The sequence below is a fragment of the Lathyrus oleraceus genome, chromosome 7, assembly GCF_024323335.1.
Source record: "Lathyrus oleraceus cultivar Zhongwan6 chromosome 7, CAAS_Psat_ZW6_1.0, whole genome shotgun sequence".
Lineage (NCBI taxonomy): Eukaryota > Viridiplantae > Streptophyta > Magnoliopsida > Fabales > Fabaceae > Lathyrus > Lathyrus oleraceus.
Genome location: NC_066585.1, coordinates 322,337,628 through 322,355,838, shown reverse-complemented (window position 1 = coordinate 322,355,838; position 18,211 = coordinate 322,337,628). Strand labels below are relative to the sequence as shown.

Genomic DNA, 18,211 nt, shown 5'->3' with positions numbered 1-18,211 from the left:
ATCCAGTGAGGATACTTAAGCTTTGAGTTTATGCACCATGTCCGAAAGTTTTGAATTGCCCGGACAAAATTGGGGTATGACACATGTTCTCTATGAATTTCCCAGCCAGAGTTGATTTTATGCAGAGCTAAATGATTTATTTTCATCCCTAGCATTTTCTCTAGTTGGTGTTTCCATCTTGTTGAGATTAGCCGAGTGTTGCAGCAATGATTCAAATCTTTGTTATTTGTATCCTTTGTGTTGTTTTGTCAGCATAATCATGATCATATACATACATATTCATGCATAAAACACAACATCAGATATTTCATTATGCACCTTACTGCATTTGATTTCTTTATTCTTATCCCCTGTTTTGGTGATATCATTTACCTATGCAGATTTGGTGTGTCTGTCCTCCATCAATTGTAGAGTGTCATCCCCCTAAGCAGAAAGAGTTTAACCTTTCTCATTTCTCCACTGAGTTATTTCCTCATGGATGATTATTATTTCAGTTTCCTCCCTAGTTAATTATTTGGATGGAACCATTCCCCTTGAGTTCTATCCTCATCGGGTTAAGTCTTTGTTTGACTGCTTTTTTCTAGTTATTACCTAGATAGATATTTTGGTCCCCTAAGAGTCTATTACCCAATGACTGGTGATATTCTTCTCTATTTTTGAGTACTTTACTTTTTCTCAATACTCGGTAAATGTAATTTACTTCCTTTGTTTCCCCAGCTGATTCGCTTTCATGTTTCCCCCCAGGCAGTCTATCCTTGATATGTTCATCCTTGCCAATGACGGATACTCTTCCTTTTGTGGTCTTCTACCTAGTAAAAAGATAGTTGTAATCCCTAATTTTATTCCCCAGAGAGTTAATCCTTGATATGTTCATCTTAATCGATGACAGGTTTTTCCTCTCTTTGGTCTTCTGCCCAGTAACCGGTAGATATAAATCTTATTTTTTCCTTTGAGTTTATCCTTGATATGTTCAATTTAATTAGAGACGGATACTCTCTCTTTGGTCTTCTACCCAGTAACTGGTAGATATAAATCCTACTTTTTCCTTTGAGTTTATCCTTGATATGTTCACTTTAATTAGTGACGGATACTCTCTCTTTGGTCTTCTACCCATTGACTTGTAGTTGTATTTCCTACTTTCCCCTGCTGAGTCTATCCATTATACGTTCATCCTAACCGATGACGAATATTCTCTTTGGTATTCTATCCAGTAACTGATAAATATAATTCATATTTTTCCCTGGCAGTCTATTCTTGATATGTTCATCCTAACTGATGATGGATATTCTTCCTTCGAGTTTATCCTTGATATGTTCACTTTAGCCGGTGACGGATATTCTCTCCTTTTGGTCTTCTGCCCAGTAACTGGAATTTGTAAATCCTATTTGATCTTTTCCCTAGCAGGCTATTCGTACCCGGTAACAGGTAACAAATACACCTCTTTCTCCTCGGCGAGTTGTCCTTGATATGTTTACCCTAACCGGTAACGGATGTCCCTATTAGAGTATATTATCTTCCTACCCAGTAACCGGTAACAGATGATCTCTAGTACTCCTATGTTAAAGTTCATTCTTCCCCAGTTAAGTTTGATTCTGGTATTTCAGCTTTTTTTTTATTTACCCATTTCCCCTACAGGTTTTCCCTTATCCCAAACTGGATCCTTCCATTGATTTATTTTCATGAAAATCCCCCTTGTGTCTCCAGCAGTATTTAAGATATAGTCTGGCCTATGCACAACTCTTATCCCCCCAGAGTCTCTGTCTCCCTAGTAAGTTTTTCCTTATGGGATGCATTTTGCTCCAGTGGACTTGCAGTCTCTCCGGACTCTTTTCCTTTGTGGAAATTTATTCCCCACAAAGATTATTTTAACATTCATATCATATGCCTCATGAGGTCTCTTAGGGACCAAAATTTGTTTCTATATGTTGTTATTTAAGTCCATTTTATTGAGTTGATACAAAGATTTTAACCTTCACATCCTCATTTAGAATGTCCTTAAATAATGGCAGCTGTAAGACCCCTATTTTGACCCTAAGATCCCTCGTGCTATCTCATCATATGCATTGGCTTCGGGATCACACCTCAGCATCCTCCTTACCCCTTATTCATTAGTTTTGAATTGGGAGAGATCACCAAGCATATTTGATTGTATCATAATTTATTTATTTATTGTCTACTAACCAAAATACCAAAAATATGTCTATGTATAGCTTTACTTCTTTTGTAGGTAATATGTGCATCCACGCATGCTCCGTCAAGCTCATATCTAGGGTTTGACACCCTCAATGCAAGGAGACTAATCAAGATATGGTTCACATTGAATCTAAACATCATATATGGATCCCCATGATATCCATTTATCATTTTGATCAAGAAATCTTCAAGAGTTTGAACCTTCTTTGCATTGGAAACCCTAATTCATCTAGGTATCTTATGTGACTTCCTCGGCAAGTTTCTTCATCATCTGATCAAATATTTCAAAGTATATTTCATATTACATAATATTATGCATATATAATCCTCCATGAGTCCAAAAGATCAAGGGAATTTCAAGTTTTCAAGTTGGTTCATGGTGGTTGACCAGAGAAAGTCAACTGGTCAAAACTGGGGTTCCCTGGACCCTATCTCCTACAATATTTTTCATATGAAAATGATTTCAAGAGAAACTTTACTCCTTATGACATTCCAAACAGCTTTTATGTTTAGGTCAAGCGCTAATTTTTCTTGGAAAGTCAAGTTTTATGGTGGAAGATTATATGTCATTTTGTCTGAACCCTAGTTAGGAGGTCAACTTCCAAGGACTATAACTTGCTCAATTTTTATGAGATGAAGGTCATACCAGTTTCATGATCAATTTAAAGATGTCCTCTCTAACTTTTATTCTTTTAAAAAATTCAAATTCAACTTGAAAATGCATGTGCCAAGAGGAAACATTATAGGTCATTTTGGGCCACTACCATTGAACAAGAGATTTTCCTTAACTTCTAAAATGCATAACTCCTTCATGCCAAATCCAAATGAGGTCCAATTTCTGACCAAATTGAATAACTTTTAAATAGATACAACTCTTATGAAGGAAATATTTCCATCTGAAGCCCATAGAAAGAGTTATTCAAGGTGGAAGAAGTGAACATTTGACTTGGTACTTAGAAAGTTTTCAAATATGTTTGATTTCCCAAACTTCCACCTCAAAGTTCATCATGATCCAAGATTCAAATGGAAAAGTGTTCAACATGAAATATGTTCCCCTTGATCTCACCTTTCCAAAACGTCCAATATCACCTGATTTGGCCAAAGATTGAGGGACTTGGGATGTGTTCTTCACAAGGTTCCATTTGGTAAGATTTATGGTCAACATTCATTTCCTTTATGCATGGCTATGTGACATCATTTCAGGTTGGATAACATAGAATTATGGATCATTTGGTATCATTTCATGGGCCTATCACACGCCTATGCATCCATGCAAGTGAGATTTCTATTTTTGGCATTTTGAATGAAGTGTGTTGAAAGCAAATGAATAGCCTATAAAAAAGACCCCTCTTACTTAGAATTGGGGACACCTTTCCCAAGTTTTGAACCTGCAATCCTAACCCTCACCATTAGAGGATAAACTTGAAGGTTTTCAATTGAAAATCGAGTTTCAATTTCACTTCAGTTTTGAAGTTGAAACTCCAAGAATCCAAGCCTTTCTTTGATCCAATTCAACTCCTGCAAGCTTCTGAAGTCAAGCCAACGCCAATTGGAAGCAAGATCAAGCAAGATTTAAGCTCCCTCGAAGGTGAATTTTCAGAAACTTCATCTCTTCGATTCTCTCTCAATTCTTCATCATTCTCTTTAATTTTTGGTTGACTGAAGTCCTACCAATGTAGGCAACAAGATTGAGTTCCTTGGAGGTCAAATTGAAGTAACTCAATTCATAATCCTCAAAATTCAAATCCCTGTATCTTTTGATATACTTGGAATTGGAGAAAATTGAGGCCAAATTCGAGATCTTGGGCATTTTCTCTTTGAAATAGTGTCCTTGTTTTTCATTTTTCATTGAGATGAAGTTGGACCAGTCCGGTGAAGTTCACCTGAGAAGATGACTGGAGCCCTAGCTTCATTGGTGTGTTGGCACGCCTCCTGGCCATATGATCATGTTTGAATGTTGTAATCTGAGCCATTGCTTTTGAATACCACTTGTACATGTGCGTTGACTGTGGACTATAGTGGGTGAAATGCGCTTGGCCATCAGATCTGCCACCTCAATTAATGAGGGAGATCTGATGGCCCTTGTTTTTTCTAATTTCTTTTTATCTTCTGAATTTTCATTTAATCCTTTTATTTTGTTCAATTCATATTAATTTCATTTTTAATCCAAAAAATATGGGACTTTTACCAAAAATCATTAAATATTTTCTCTTCCATATTCTGAATGAAAATTATTTTTTGGATTAATTTTGATATTTTTCATGAATTAAATATTTTTGTGCATACTTTTAATTGTTTAAAAATACTTCTGACTTTTCAAAAATAGTGAAATTTTTTGTCTGAGGTTCTTTGACCTTGTTTGACCTAGGATAAATCCCTTGGCCATTTATTTAGTGTTTTGAAGGGATTTTAAGTTTTGACCAAATAAAAATGTATTTTAATTCACTTTTAATTTGATTTTTAATTGATTAAATGCTTAAATATATTGTTGAGCCATTTTTGTGGTCTTATGATGTTTGAATTTTTGTTTTGGCCTTGGTCAATGTTGATTTGACTTTTGTTGGATCAAAACCATTGGATTTAGGGGATTGATGAAATGTACAATTTGTGTTTGAAAATCCTCCCTTGGTCAATTTGTGTTTCTATTTTCCCCTCCCTCTTCATCTTCATCCCTATTCTTTCCCATTCCCTCATTTGACCAATGAAATCTCTAATGTCTTAAGGCTAATTGGTTCATCAATGACCTTGTGTTAGATTAACCAATACAAGTATGACTGAGATAGGTTCCTCCCTCTTGATATTTTCTTTTAGTGTGTGGTATGTTTTAGGAGTTTGGTTCTTCATACCAAATCTCTAACTTGAATTAACACCTAAATTTTCATTGTCCGACCTCAGATGGTTGTGACTTCTACATAAGTCTAATTACGATTGCTTAACATAGAGCTAAATTTGACCCCTAATGGCATAGGATTCTAGTAAGTGAGATTGTAAGTCTCCCATTCTTCATGGTATTATGTGGAGACTTGACATTTTTTCCTTTCATGAGAGTTAGTGGCATACTTATTGAATTATCTAAGTTGGAGCCCTTCTCATTGAAGATGTCTTGGTTTAAGGATTCATACTTGTGAGTGAATGGTTGAGTGTTCTCCAAAGAATGACTCAATCAATTAAAAAACACCACTAACACTTGACTAACTTTTGACTAACATTTGACTAATTCTTGTTAATATTGCTTTACTTTCAAGTCATTTACTTTATTCAATTTAAATTTCAATCATTTATCATTCATTTCCATTTACATTTCATTTAACTTGTTTATGTTTATGTCATTTTCACTTTTCTCAATTGAGCCATATCTTGTGATTATATATATTTGTTTATGTGTTTTGACTTTGTTTATGGTCTTAGGACCTTAAAACACCTAATAAAAACAAAAAACGTAAAATATATCTGGTGGACTATTGATCTTGATCTGAACTCTTGGACTTAGAATTAGGCAGCATTCCATGTGCAAAAGGACTTGGCCAATGCCAGCATTTTGAGACCAAACTATTGTGACTTGAGCCTTCATCTGATGCATCCTTGAATCTTGTTTGAATTCATCTGCTATTATGTCTTTGTGCTTAATTGTTATTTTTCTCTTGTGTCTGATGTTTTGCTATGAGTTGATCAAGGAATATTTCATCTGATACATGAGAAGACAAAGAAGATTGCTAGCTTTGGGGATTGCTTGCTTGGATATGGCTATCTTTATTTGATGCCTTGATCTTCATGATGTCTGGATATTTTTCATTGCTTATTGATTATTGCTTGATTAAATTCCAAAGGAATATGGGTTTCTATATGACATTCTTGTCTGTTGGATTACATCCCATTGGTCAAATCTTTTCAACTCTTAACTTTTAATTGTATGCTTAGGATAGCCTCTTAATCTCCTCCCACTTCTTAAATTTCAAAATCTCTCTCTCTTTTATAAATTTTATTTGCTTGTGATGTCAAACTTAGACCTTGTTTTAATAAAAAGAAACTTTGGCCTTATGCCAATGAATTTTCTAACTTTTTCTTAAATTAAACTTGTAAATAAACTTAACCATATTGACTTAAAATTTCAAAAGACAAAAAGAACTAACAACTTCATTCAAACTTTCGGGCCCTTTGTGCCTTTTTCTTATTAAACTTTTGTTAAAAGAAATTCACCAACTTATTTGAAATTTTTACCACGAACTACGAGGTTTTTATCCCTCATTTTTATGTTAGTACGTAGGCACAAGTCCGAAGGTCTTGTCAAACACAAAAATATAATCAATGAATTCTTTTCTCATCCCCACACTCTATTTTTCTCAAACATCTTTTATACCAAACACATATGCACACATAAAAAAGGGCTCCCTAGGAGTACCTATGACACTTTGGGTGCTAACACTTTCTCTTTATGTAACCAACCCCCTTACATGTAATCTCTGGCATTTTATTAGTTTTGATTTGAAAAAATTTTACCTTTGGGTTTTGTTCGTAATCTTCCCTTTTCCTTTGGAAATAATAAAAGCGTAGTGGTGACTCTAGTTTTATTGACGTTAGGCTTATCCATAGCTTGATGGTCGTGAATTTATCGCTACATGGTGAAACATGAGTAACACTCTAAGTGTTGAGTTAAAGTTGAATTATTTTACTAAATATTATGTCGGGGAATTAGGGTGTTACATAATGGTATCAAAGCAGGTTAATCCATCCATCCAGGTTGTGTATTTTGTTTGTTCCCTGGTATGTGACATATGTGTGAAAACTTTCGATGCTCGTTTGTTTTTCTAAATGCTTTCCAGTAGGAGAAGTATTGAAACAAGTGAGGGAGAAGTTTATGCTTCTCTTAGATGTTTCAGGTATTGAGGGTTGGTTCAGAGTTCTGTTGATGGTAAGAGTGCAGGTTTTTGGATGAGATTGTGTTGTTTCCCAAACCCTAAAAGAGTACGAATTCGAGATTCATGTCCTCCGGTCAAGTATAGGTATCCATGAGAGGGGATGATCATGTACTCGTGATGTTCACTTATTTAAGAGTGGAGAGAGATGTTGTAGCTAGTGATATGCATGTTGTGTGTTAGTTTCCATAATTTTTTTAGGATATTCATGACTTGCCGCCGAGAACTTGGGTTTGCCATCGATTTAGTACCTGGTACTAGACCTGTGTCGACGATATTGTGTAGAATGTCTGCTTCAGAGATGAGTGAGCTGAAGAAATAGTTAGAGGGTATGCTTGAGAAGAAGTTTGTGTGAACTTGTGTTTCACCATGGGGAGCACTGGTGTTGTTGGTCAAGAAGAAAGATGGTAGCATGAGGTTATGTGTTGATAATAGATAGATGAATAAGGTTACTATCAAGAACAAGTATCATCTTCCGAGAATTGATGACCTTATGGATCAGTTGGTTAGTGCTTGTGTTTTAGGAAGATTGATTTAAGATCAAGTTATCATCAAATTCGAGTGAAGGCTAAAGATATCTCGAAGACTACTTTTAGAACTTGATATGGTCATTATGAGTACTCCGTGATTTCGTTCGGTGTGTCTATTGTGCCAGGTGTGTTTATGGAGTACATGAACAAAATCTTTCATCCATATTTAGATCATTTTCTTGTGGTATTCATTGATGAAATCTAGGTGTATCTGAGGTCAGATGAAGAGCATGCAAGACATATGAGAGTTGTGTTACAAACTTTGTAAGAAAAGAAGTTATAAGCAAAGTTGTCCAAGTGTGAGTTCTGGTTGCGGGAAGTGAGCTTCCTTGGTTACGTGATTTCAAGTAGTGGTATAGTGGTCGATCCGTCTAAGGTAGACGCAGTGTTGTATTGGGAGACTCCTAAGTGTGTTATTGGGATCAGAAATTTTCTTGGTTTGGCTGGTTATTATAGGAGGTTTATATAAGGCTTTTAGAGGTTAGCTTTGCCTTTGAATCAGTTGACTCGAAAAGGACAAGGTTATATGTGGGATGTTCAGTGTGAGGAAAGCTTTTAAGAGTTGAAGAAGAGGTTAACAATGGCACCAATTTTGGTTCTACCAGATGCTAGGAATCCTTTGTTGTGTATTGTGATGATTCTAAGACGGCTTGGGTGGTGTGTTGATACAAAATCGTCAATTTGTTGTGTATGCCTCGAGACAGATGAAATTTCATGAGAGAAATTATCCTACCCATGACTTAGAGTTGGCAGCTATAGTGTTTTTGCTTAAAGTTTGGAGACAATATTATGTATGGCTCTAGATTTGAAGTTTTCAGTGATCATAAAAGATTGAAATACATGTTTAATCAAAAAGAGTTGAACATGAGACATAGAAGGTGGCTTGAGTTCTTGAAAGACTGCGACTTTTAGTTGAGTTACCAGCCGGGTAAAGCTAATATGGTGGCAGATGCTTTGAGTATAAAGTCCTTGCATATGCCTGCATTAATGGTTAGAGAGATTGACTTTATTGAGAAGTTTTGAGATATTAGTTTGGTATGTAAGGTGAAACTGCATAGTGTTATGTTGGGTATGCCGAAGTTGACTAACAGTGTTCTGGACAAGATGAGAGAGGGCCAAAAATCAGATTTGGGATTGATTAATTGGTTAGTGTTGATCAATCAAGGTAAAGAGGTAGATTTAAGAATTCATGAGAATGGTGTTATGAGGTTCAGAAGTAGAGTATGTATACCTGATTTTCTAGAGCTTGAGAAGAAGATTCTTTTGGAAGGTCACAGAAGTGGTTTGAGTATTCCTCCCGATGCTACGAAGATGTATCAGGGTCTTAAAAATATGTTTTGGTAGTCGGGTATTAAGAAGGATGTTGTTGAGTTTGTTTATTCTTGTTTGACTTGTGAAAAGTCGAAGATCAAACATCATAAGTCGTTAGGATTGATGTAACCTTTGAGTATTCCTGAGTGGAAATTCATAGAAACTTTGTGACAGGGTTTCTGAAGACGACGAAAGGAAGTGATTATATATAGGTTATTGTTGATAAATTGACCAAATCAACTCATTTCATTCCAATAAAGATCAGTTATTCGCTGCAAAAGCTAGAAGAGGCTTACATCAATGAGATTGTGAAACTGCATAGTATTCCTTCGAGCATTTTATCCAATAGAGATTTGAGGTTCACATCAAGATTTTGGAAGAGTTTGCAGGAAGATGTGGGAACTAAGTTGAGATTGAGTTATGCTTATCATCCGTAGACGGAAGATCGGACGGAAAGGACTAACCAATCCTTGGAAGATTTATTGAGAGCTAGTGTTCTAAAACAATGAGGTAATTTGGATATCTATTTGTCGTTGATTGAGTTCACCTATAACAAAAAATTTCCTTCTAGTATTGAAATAACATCTTATGAGGATTTATATAAAAGGAGGTGTATGACTCATTTGTGTGGTATGAATCAGGTGAAAGTTTCATGCATATACCAGAGATCGCTCAGCAGACTAGTAAGAAGATCGGGACGATTCAAGAGAAGATGAAAGCTCCACATAGTTGACAAAATATTTATCATGATAAGATAAGGAAGGAACTTGAGTTCCAAGAGGGAGATCATGTGTTTTTGGGGATTACTCCAATAGCTGGTGTTGGTCGAGCGTTGAAGTTTCGAAAGCTCACGCCTCGTTTCATTGGTCCTTATCTGATCCTCTAGAGAGTGGGAGAGGTGGCCTACAGAGTTAAATTACCATTGTCTCTTTAGAATCTTTATGATGTCTTTCATGTGTCGCAAATTCGTAAGTATATTCCCGATCCGTCTCATGTGATCCAATTGGATTGTGTGCAAGTTAGAGAGAACTTGACTGTTAATCCATAACCTTTGCGGATTAAGGGTCGTGAAGTGAAGCACTTGAGAGGCAAGGAGATTTCTTCAGTGAAGGTAGTGTAGGGACAACCTGCTAGTGGAAGTGTGATGTGGGAGCTCGAGATACGGATGAGGGAGTCTTATCTAGAGCATTTTCGTTCAGGTAATTTTCAAGGATGAAAATTCTTTAAGTGGGGGAGACTTCTAACGCACTTAATTTTCAATTAATTATTAAATTGAACTTTTAATGCTTTTGTTTATTTATTTTTGAGTATTGATGAATCTATATAATTTATTAGTTTTATTTAATTATTGGTGTGCTAGGATATTTTTGCGGGGTTTATGGAGAGTGGTAAGAATTATTTAGAATTTTAATTAATTTTAAATGATTAAAATAATTTTAAAAAATAGGAGAATTGTGAGATTTGAGTGGAAATTATGATTATGGAAGAATAAGGGAATGAGGTGAAAATAAGAATAACTTGGGGAAAGAGCGAATTAATTAAAATCTGAAAATTAGGTTAAGGTTAAAAATGAGGTTTAATGGAGTCTTTCTTCTTATTAGTACGTGAATTGAGAGATTGGGAGAAAGAGGAAAAAAGAAAAAGAAAAGGTTTGTGAGGAAGAGGAGGCCATAGATAGAGCTTAGAGATTGTTGGAAATTAAGGTACTGGAGGGAGATTTACTCTTATATGGGTGTCAAATACATGAAGGATAGAGAGAAATCTTCATCCTCCTCTAAGTTTTTCTTATTTATTTCCACATTATTAGTGTTTTAGATTTTTCAAATGAGATTGTGTGAAACTTATCATGCTTGTTGTGATTCATATGAAATTCATGCCATATTTTATTGATGAATTTCATGTATGATGTGTATGTGCAAATCTGAGTTTGAATGTTTATGTTCATGGGGTTTTGGTTTGATAAACATGTTCTTAGATTTGGAATAGATTGATGATTTTGTGATAAATCGATATTACAATACTACAATATGTGATAAATCGATAGAATGATGCATGCAAGTTTGATTTGAATCAATATTACAACATGATTCGAATCAAGAGTCAAAATTTGGAAGAAAAAAACCGCCTCTGACCCATTTGATTTGAATTAAAAAAACAACATGATTCGAATTACAATACTACAATATGTGATATGTTTGTTTGTGTGAATATGTTGTCCGGGATATGTTTTGCACCATTAATATTGAGTTTATTCTCACCCATGTTTATTTGTTGCGGTGTTTGTACTCCTCTAGAGTACAAAAAAATCTAGTAAAGGAGTAGGTGTTTGAGTTGGAGGACGACATTGAGGTCTCTTTAGTTATTTATCGTTCGAGTCTTTGGTGGAGTCTCTCTGATATGTAGACTGGGGACGGATTGTTTATATTTCGCTGTTACATGTCTTATTCACTTTGAAGTTGTTGAACCACTTTGTTATTTATTTGTTGTTGAGAAGTTATATGTCAAACGTTGTTGTTTCCGCTACTTAATTTTGGATTTTGTTGATTTTTATGTTTGGTGAAACATGTATGACACTCTATGTGTTGAGTTAAAATTGAATTATTTTACTAAATATTAAGTCGTATAATTATAGTGTTATAGATCAAACAAAAAGAGTTAAAAGTACAAATTTATCATATTCACGAAAAAATAAGTTATTTCTATATAAAATGAATATAAAATGAGACACAAATCAATAAAAGCCAAAAAAAATTATTCTAACGAATGAAATAAAAAACAACATAAGTTTTCAAATACAATTAATAATAAAATTTTAATATAATATTGATAAAGCATCCATACTCATATTATTAAATGATTTAGTAAATCTTCATATACTCTATAATAATTATTATATATGGTGATTGAAAACCCCCTTTTTTATACAGTAATAAACACAATCATAAGTCCCTTAGTTGAAAACAAGTAAAGAAACTAGTGACTTATTTTTTCAATTGAAAGGAGATTTTTATTATAGATTATTATTTGAGAATGATTTGTCCCTTTAACACCATCAAGCTCCTCAATCATTCGAGTATATAAATCAAAGTAGACTAATTCTCCATCTTTTTTTACGAAGAATAAATCACCATTCTTTCCTACTCCAACAGGATATTCAATATTGGGACATAGTTCAATAACAAAGAGTTTAGTCCATGATTCTTTTACACCGGGTTCGCCCAAAAGTGATATGTGAAATGTAGTTGTATCATAATACCATGAAATAGAAGCAATGGCTCCATTTAGCATAACAATTTTCGCCCCACCATACATTTTTCATCAGTATTTATATCTAAGGGAATGAGTGTTGTAAAACACACCTCATTCGTCAAATAAAATGACACTAAGTAATATTCACCATTATTTTGACATTGAGAAAGCCAGTGACATATTCCATCCATGTATAATCCCTCATCTAAAAATTCAGTACAATAACAAGTAGGAACGACAACATCAATCTGTCTCCATAAGTTACATCTTAAACTATAAATCTCCCATACGGGCTTATGGCATACGTCTTTTCTTGAGCATGCGATATCTTCCCATTTCACACCGGGAGGAAGAATAGAATGCTCATTCATTGGAATATAATGTACAAGCTTAATAATCTTATAGTCGTCATTAACTGAGTCATAACCAAAACCATGAAGATGCTTTAAATTGTCTCAATAAGGTGGTACAGAGTCAACAACAATGCTATGAGGAATGACTTTAAATTCATCTGTAGTTGGGTTCCACAATACAATTTCATTGGATAAGTAAAGGCAAAGAATTCCAATAATACTACCAGAGTTCAAAATATGAAATTGTGGTGCCTCTTTTTTAAATGGATTTGGATAGTCTAATTTGACTCTATTTTCAAACCTCTCACCAGAAAGTGAATACAAAGAGATCCAAACTCTATTATTATGATCATACACATATTGGTTTAGGAGGAGAGAAGTATCATTGTAGGAAGAGTGAGGTATGGATATAAAATTAGTGCGAAACATAGTCATAAAACTAGGGTTTTCAAATAAGACGGACCATGTTTTTCGAACGCATTTAAATCGTTTCAAAGATTTTAAAGGCAATTTTGATAGAATGAAAAATGCAAGATCATCGCATATGTAATTCCTTTCCTTTTTACTTGAAGATTTTGTCATCATCAAAGACATATAAGAAAAAACGCACCTTTTAAAATGTGAAACTCTGTTTAAAAATTAAACTTCTAATTAATATTCTTTCAATCATGTGAAGCTGAATTTATAGTGGTGTTTTTAATGTATTTGAATAACTTTCATAGAAAAAAAATCAAATGAAAATATACTTTTCCTTTATTTTTAACCAAAGAAAAAGAATGTATATGAAGTTTTAAATAAGAATTGATATTAATAATATGGATTCTACAATTTCTCATTTATCTCATTATTTTGTTAATTTGTTTGTCATTTATAATACTAGATTTTATTTTACAATCTCTTTTATTCAAATAAAAAGAGAGAAAAAGATAAAAGTATCTTACTTTGTTTTAAATGGTTCTATTTTTCTTTATTCTCTTGGTATATTTTCTTCTCACTTTTTATAATTGTTCATATAAAATTATATTATTTAAAGAAAAAAATTGTATGCAAATCTTAAACAAAAAGTGACATTAATAATTAGTTTCATTTCCTCATCTATCTCATCCTTTTAGTAACTCATTTGTACATTTCAATATTAGATTTTATTTTACGATCTATTTCATTTAAGTAAAAATAAATAAAAGATAAAAAAAATACTTTCTTTTCTAAAGTTTTTATTTTCCTCTTTTATATTTGTAACTTTTCTTTTAACTTTTATAGATGTTAGGTATAATTATCTTAGATGTGGAAAAACGGAGTGGATCCGTCTGACGTAGCCGTCAACCTCGATTTTTTACTATCAACACACTTTATTATATATGTATTGCTCCCTTTTTTAGGTTATGGTTGATAAGTGATTTATTATAGATTGATTTTTAAAAAATTAAAAAAATAAAAAATAAGAAAAATATAAAAAATACAAAATAGAAAACAAAAAATATTTTTAAGCTATATGAAGACTTAAATAAGAAGTGACATTAATAATTTAGATTTTATATCATCTCATATATGCCATCATTTTACTAATTTGTTTTTTTTTTAATATTAGACTTTATTTTACTATCTCTTATTTTACTTTTTTTTAATGATTCTATTTTAAAATTATCTTACATCCTTCCTCATTAAATACCTTTTAAGTATGATTTTGAACCGTCTAAATATTTTTATTTTGTATTTATATTCTTAAAAATTTTCTTTGAAATAGTCGTCTCAAAAAAGTCTGTCCAAAATAATAATTAACTTTCACTATCGGAAGATGTTATAGAGCCTCATGTGAGCTTTTTAATTAGACCTAATATTAAATGATCGTATTTTTACATGACAAAAATTTCTGATTTGTATTTTAAAAAATAAATATAAAAATAAAATATTATAGAAATATATTTTATAAAATTGTTGGGTAATAATACCCTATTTAAGTGGTGAAATGTAGTTGGCATACATAGAGGAGAGTATTTACATTTAATTATTAAATATAAATATTTTTGTTTTTCTAATTGTAACAATAAATTTTTGGTTAATTAGTCCAGGATCCAAATACTATTTTACAAAATATTAACTAAAAAATCTAATTAAAACTGAATCCTAATTTCTACACTATAGATAAGAAACCATAGGTTTACAACAAATTTAGTCACGATTTACAAAGAAAATTCTAAATTGCTAAACTTCTTCATATTTAAGAATTTAACCTTAATTCAGAGAAACTCTGAGCCTTCATTCCTTCCATCCAAGCAGTCACCAATATGTAGCAAAAAAGAAAGTAAAAGAAGGGATTAGAGGAAGAAGAGTAACACAACAAAGTAGAAAAAGAAAGATTAAAGAAAGGATGAAGTGGAGTTGCAACTTAAAACGGTCACGACATCTCAAGTAGGTTGATTCCTTTCTTTAAGTCTTTATTGCTTGCATGCGTATAAAATGGTTTGAATGTTGTTTTTATCTGATTTTTTGGTTTCTGTAGACAAGTTTAGGTTTCTAGATCTAGGAATTTTGGTGGGGGGTTTGTGTTTTGAGATTTGGATTTGTGTTTGGAAAGGCTTAAGGAGTGGTTTGTTGTGTTTAATAAATGGATATGGGTAGTATTAGGGTGATTCTGGGTTTTAGGTTAGGGTTAGGTTAGAGTTCATGTTAGGATTCATGTTAGGGTTCTTGAAGATGGTTTGGGTTCTTTAGGGTTCATGGGGTTTATGAGTTTCTGGGTAGGGTTCTAGAAGAATGGTTTGAGGTTTGAAGGTTCTTATGAATATTCATCAGAAACCTGAGTTTCATGGTGGTTTATAGGGTGGTTATTGGTGGTTTAGGATGCACCAACCAGCGGAAGTGATTTTTGACTGGTGATCAGGATAGGCAGAAGGAAGAGAAAAACCGACAAGGAGATAACAAAAAATGAGATGGGTCATAAGTGTAAGGGGCTTAACTTGGTGAAATATGTTGTACCCCCCATTACGGAAAGTATCCATAGAAATGTGCCTTAGATGAAAAAGATCAAATAATAATCTAAGGGAAGGCTTCCAAGATTTGTGCTCGGCACGTATCTGAAATATCCTTATGTATGCCGAGGACCCCTAATGAAGTAGGTAAAGGGGCTAATTTTAGATATTTCAAGACGACTACCTCAAAGTCAAAATAGGGAAACCGAATTCGTATTCTTGTAAACAAGCACCCGTAAAATGGGATTACCCAGTCGTCAAAAAAACTGCATATCCTATTTTTTGCCTCCAATGAAAAGTTAACCATTCTAGGAGATCACTGACCATAATGCCATCCGCGTATGTAGCAGCCTCAATGCTTATAGTCGATAGAGTTCTTGTTATCTTTGTGTCCACCCATTCATATTTAGCGCATCCAATTGATCTCGAAAATCCTATTGGGCTTTCACATAAGCATCGTTGGGATCACTACCATCGATCTTCGAGAGAGGTTGAATACAATTCATAGTGCATTCTCTCATTTGCATATTGGCTTGTATTTCCTCATATGATAAAATGCAAAGGGGAGATGGACCTCAATGTACTTTATTCCTCTGTTCATATTTGATATAAAGGCATCCATTGAACCAGACAAATAAGTTTCTTCATCCAAGGAGTTTCCAAATACCCTTTCTGAATCAAAATTGTCAAATAGGGATATGATTTCCGGTTTTAGGTGATGACTATAAAATGGAGAGAGGTGAGAATTACGGTATGTCCCCATTACAAAAGTAAATGAAGTTTCAACTTCAGAATCTCTTACTAGGTCAACCGTCCTATCACTCATCCTGACTAGAAAATATGACATACTGAAGATAAAAACCTGATTATGTTGGAGGGATGGAGCATGTGAAGAAGAAAAAGGAAAAAGCTGTAAGCAAAACACTGAAATTATTTCTAGTAGTACTCTTGAAATTTTGGTATTCATATATTAGATGTCGTATACGATGTCACAACACCGGGTTCAAGACATGTCACACCATAAACAATTATGCAGATAACAGATGTTGTATACAATGTCATGACACCGGGTTCAGGACATGTCACATCAAAAACAATAACAGTGTAAAAAGCAGGAAGAAAATAATACAGGTCAATTGTTAACCCAGTTCGGTGCAACGTCACCTACATCTGAGGACATCCAAACCAGGAAGGAAATCCATTATAATAGTATTAGTTTGAAGTTCTAAACAACCTCTGATTTTACAAACTTCTCACCTAATCACTACCCGTGGAATTTCTATCTAAGACTCTCCTAGATATGAGACCCTTCTCACTTCCCTTCAATTACACAACAGTGATAACAACTAAAAAACAATCAAAGAACAGAACACGCACTTCCAATGAAACATAATGCACTCTTGCTTAAAATCTAGTGAGTGATTCACAATTACAACTCAATAAACTCAGTCTAATTCAAGTATCAAATAGATACTAGAATGGCTTACAAATAACAATGACAACTAAACCCTAACAAAGACAATTTCCAGCGCTGCTTCTTCTTGTGTGCATTAGGTTTGGTAACATCCTCTTTAAATAGCCTTTGGTAAGCACGGGATTAGGCATAAAAAATCCGCAGATCCAAAACAAATCAAATTAAATCAAATCTGATGTCTCCTTAAGTGTTTTGACATTTGTCTGCAGAATCAAATCAAATGTTTCCTTAAATGTTTCGACATCTATTCTGCATAATCAAATCTGATGTCTCCATAAGTGTTTCGACATTTGTTCTGCAGAATTAAATCTGATGTCTCCATAAATGCTTCGACATCCAGTCTGCACAATCAAATGTTTCCTTAAATGTTTCGACATTGTTCTGCATAATCAAATCTGATATCTCCATAAATGTTTTGACATATGTTCTGCATAATCAAATCGGATGTCTCCATAAATGTTTTGACATCCTGCACAATCTTCTTTAGAATCAAATCAAATCTCAATATCCTTTTTTATGAAACAAGTGCACAGTTGGAAACGAAACAGGAGTTCCTAAAAAACCTTCTTGGACAGTCAGATATGATAGCTAAATATTCAGAGAATCTTCAGATATCTCATAATAAAATAAGTCTTCCAAGAAGTAAAACAAAACCTGCAAAGATGTCTTATCAACATGTCACGACATCTTGCTCAACATCTTGTTGTGATACAAGTTTTAACAAAATTGTTGTCAATCATAAAAACACATAACTAACAATCTCACTCTTTGGAAAGTTTTGGCTAAAACAACCTTTGCATCATATAGCTGGCGAAAATATAAAACAGCAGTAATAATCACAAGCATAAAAACCAAACACTTGGTATAATACCAAGACATATCATAGGCACACTGTAGCACCTCAAATTTGCACCTATCATTGTACATACATTCTCATATTAGGTCATAGCATATCATGGTCCATTTTCATAGCATTGCATTGTCCCATTTGCCTCAAGTGCAAGTCAATCAAGAAATTAGGTCAAACTGGTCAGGAGATCAGTCAGTCAAGCAAGCAAGCACAATTTTCATTGAGCCAAGGCCCTAGGGTTGGTCCAACATGTTCACATGACTTGGGGATCCATTTGAAGTGTTTTGGTCAAGGATTGGATGTTCAGAAGTCATCAGTCAATGCACAGTCAGTCAGAAACCCTAAAAAGTCAAACTTGGTCAACTATGA

The 18,211-nt window shown here is 33.7% G+C and overlaps 1 pseudogene; it reads right to left on the bottom strand.

Annotated features, from left to right (window-relative positions):
* Nucleotides 1-11,920: 11,920 nt before the first annotated feature.
* Nucleotides 11,921-13,178, bottom strand: LOC127106332 (F-box/kelch-repeat protein At3g06240-like; annotated as a pseudogene).
* Nucleotides 13,179-18,211: the final 5,033 nt, after the last annotated feature.